Genomic DNA, 4,183 nt, shown 5'->3' with positions numbered 1-4,183 from the left:
AAATGATTTGCTAAAAATCTGCACCGGACTGCCACTCAGCCCCTTCGACATAATGTGGCTAGGCTGAACTCATCATCTTCCCCTCCAAACTTCCACCACCCTGTATTTTCCAGCTATGTTTGTGGCCCCACCATCTACTAATCTACGTAAGACACTTGAGGGCTACCCTGAACATTTCCTTTTATTCCCCATTCCTCATTCAATGTACTACCAAATGTAGTTTTGCCCCACATGGAGCTCTCAGTTGTGTTCCTGCCACTTCATTCCCAGAGCCACTCCTCCAGTTCAGGTTCCCATAACCTCCCTCCTAACCACAATGATGCTCTTTATCATCTCCAACTCATTCTCCATTCAGCCAGCAGAAAGTTACATCTTCACAATCAAGTTTGACTATGATATACCCTTGATTGAATTCTGTCCATGGCTTCTCAGTTTTTATATATAGAGTGAAGTGAACTCGCATTAATATGGCATACAAATTTTTTTATGAACAACCTCTGCTTGCTTCCCCAGGTTTATTTCCTGGCATCTTGCCTCACAACTTATTCTTTAGCAACCAGAAGTTTCTTTTGCTCCCTATGTGTGATGGTTAATACTGAGTGTCAACTCGATTGGATTGAAGGATGCAAATGGATTGAAGGATGGGTGTGTCTGTGAGGGTGTTGCCAAAGGAGATTAACAGTTGAGTCAGTGGACTGGGGAAAGCAGACCCACCCTTAATCTGGTGGGCACAATCTAATCAGCTGCTAATGAATATAAAGGAGGCAAAAAATGTGAAGAGGAGAGACTGGCCTAGCCACCCAGCCTACATCTTTCTCCTATGCTGGATGCTTCCTGCCCTCAAACATCTGACTCCAAATTCTTTAGTTTTGAGACTCAGATTGGCTCTCCTTGCTCCTCAAGCTTGCAGAGAGCCTATTGAGGGATCTTGTGATTGTGTAAGTTAATACTTAATAAACGTAATAAACTACCCTTTATATGTATGTGTGTGCATATATATATCTTTACATATATATGTGTATATATATGTATATGTATATATCTAGAGATATATCTCTACATATATATGTGGAGATATATATACACACACATACATATAAAGGTTAGTTTATATATGTATCTACATATATAAACTATATACATATAAAGGGTAGAGATATATATATCTACATATATACATATATATGTATGTATATATATATACACACACACACATATATATATATCTCCTATTAGTTCTATCCCTCTAGGGAACCCTGACTAATATAGATTTTGGTACCAGGAGTGGTTCTAGAGGAAGAGAATATTAAAGATGGGGCTCTTTCATTGATTTGAGAGTTTCTGGAGTGGACCGCTTAATATGATTAGATCCCAAAATGCTAAGGATTCTACTTTTAATAGTATGGAGAACATTGATAGTCCTTGGCATAAACTGTTGGGAGAGATATGCAAAATAAATGCATTTGACACTCTTGATTCACTGCTCATGAGAGGCAAGGAGTTTAGCTATTCTGTACATAATACCTTTGACCATATGTGGAGAATCAAGGAACATAATGAAGCTGGTTGGTTGCTCCTAAGTTCAGTGGACAAAGTGATGAAAGAAAATGATGAACTCAGGGATTCTTTCTCCAAGCTTCAGAAGCAGATACTGAGCCTCAAATCTGCTAAGATTGCCCTGAGTGAGAGTCTTATCTCCTGTAGAGAAAGAGCTGAAATTGTTGAAAAGCAGACACAAGCTCTTATCACGTGAGTGGCTGATCTATAATGAAAGGTGCATGCACAGCCTCTCCGGGTGTCTACTGTTAAAGTGAGGGCATTGATTGGAAAAAAATGGGACCCTGCAACTTAGAATGGGGATGTGTGGGAGGGCCCTGATGAAGCTGGGGTCGCTGAGTTTTTAAACTCTGATGAAACTTTTTTGCCACAAAGAACAGCTTCCCCACCCTCAATAGTGGCAAAACCCTCTCCCTGATCCATGCTGCCATCAGCCTTTCTACCTTTGTCTGAGGAGATAAACCCAGTGCTGCCTGAGGCAACAGTGATAGCCTCACCTGAGGCAGTTGCCAGGCAAAATAATGTTGATTCTCCTCAGGAGCCACCCCCAACATCCCTGTTTGCTTCTAGACCTATAACTATACTAAAGTCCTGGTGGGCCTCTAGAGGTGAGGTTGATAGTGTGACCCATGAGGAAGTGCACTACACTGGAAAAGAAGTGCTTGAATTCTCTAATTTACATAAACAGAAATCTGGAGAACATGCATGGGAATGGATATTAAGGGTATGGGATAATGGGGGAAAGAACATATAGTTGGATCAGGGTGAATTTATTGATTTGGGCCCACTAAGTAAGAACTCTGCATTTAATGTTGCAGCTAGGGGAATTAAAAAAGGTTCTAATAGTTTATTTGGTTGGTTAGCTGAAATATGGATTAAAAAATGGCCCACTGTGAGCAAGCTGGAAATACCTGATCTCCCTTAGTTTAATGTAGAGGAAGGTATCCATAGGCTTAGGGAGATTGGGATGGTGGAGTAGATTAGTCACTTTAAAACCATTCATTCCAGCTGGGAGGATCCAGAAGATATACTCTTGACCAATGCCTTGTGAAGTGGATTTTTGAGGGCAGCACCTGCATCTTTGAAGAGCCCTGTAATTGCTCTTCTGTATGTATGTCAGATCTAATGGTGGGAACAGCAGTGACTCAACTACAAAATGTAAGTACAATGGGAATAATTGAATCCTGAGGTGGCACGGGCCAAGTGGCAGCACTCAACTGTCAAAGGTAAGGTGGGCATAGCTATGTAATGGACAACAGAGGCAAAGTGGAAATCAGAATAGTATGAGTCATGTAGAGCTCTGGCATTGGCTAATTAATCACAGTGTTCCTAGAAGTGAAATTGATAGGGAGCCCACTGTATTCCTAATTAAGTTATACAAACAGAAAAATTCTAGGTCAAATAGACAAAAGACTAATTTGAATTATAAGAACAGAGAATCACAGCCCCTCAGTCAATTTCCAGACTCGAGTCAGTTAACAGACCCAGAACCCCTTGAATGAAGGGGAGACCAGGTCCCCTTGAGGAAGGACCCCACTACATTACTGACAATTTATGCAGTGAATCTTTCTCCCGTCCTTCCCCAAGGAGACCTCCAGCCTTGTACCAGGGTAACTGCATTGGGGAAAAGGAAATGATCAGACATTTCAGGAACTACTGGACACTGGCTCTCTGAGCTGACATTGATTCCAGGGGACCCAAAACATCATTATGGTCCTCCAGTTAAAGTAGGGGCTTATGGAGGTCAGGTAATTAGTGAAGTTTTAGCTCAGATCTGACTTACAGTGGGTCCCCAGACTCATCCTGTGGTCCTTTTCCCAGCGCCAGAATGCATAATTGGCATAGACATACTTAGCAGCTGGCAGAACCCTCACATTGGCTCTCTGACTGGTAGGGTGAGTGCTATTATGGTGGGAAAGATCAAATGGAAGCCATTAGAGCTGCCTCTACCTAGAAAAACAGTAAATCAAAAACAACATTGCATCCCTGGAGGGACTGCAGAGATTAGTGCCACCATCAAGGACAGGGGTAATGATTCCCACCACACCCCAGTTCAACTCTCCCATTTGGGCTGTGAAGAAGATAGATGGATCTTGGAGAACGACAGTGAATTATCATAAGCTTAACCAAGTGGTAACTCCAATTGCAGCTGCTGTACCAAATGTGGTTTCATTGCTTGAGCAAATTAACATGTCTCTTGGTAACTGCTATGCAACCATTGACTTGGCAAATGCCTTTTTCTCCATTTCTGTTTATAAGGCCCACAGAAGCAATTTGCCTTCAGCTGGCAAGGCCAGCAATATACCTTTACAGGCCTACCTCAGGGATATATCAACTCTCTGTCTTTGTGTCATAATCTTATTCCGAGAGACCCTGATCACTTTTTGCTTCTGCAAAATATCACACTGGTCCATTACATTGATGACATCATGCTGATTGGATCCAGTAAGCAAGAATTAGCATACACACTGGGATTACTGGTGAGACATTTGTGTGCCAAAGGATGGGAAATAAATCTGACTGAAATTCAGGAACCTTCTACCTCAGCAAAATTTCTATGGGTCCAGTGGTGTGGGGCCTGTCAAGATATTCCTTCTAAGGTGAAGGATAAGTTACTGCATTTGTT

This window comes from Hylobates moloch, unplaced genomic scaffold (assembly GCF_009828535.3).
Source record: "Hylobates moloch isolate HMO894 unplaced genomic scaffold, HMol_V3 SCAFFOLD_8, whole genome shotgun sequence".
Lineage (NCBI taxonomy): Eukaryota > Metazoa > Chordata > Mammalia > Primates > Hylobatidae > Hylobates > Hylobates moloch.
The sequence above is the reverse complement of the archived record's forward strand: the minus strand, read 5'-3'. Positions refer to the sequence as shown.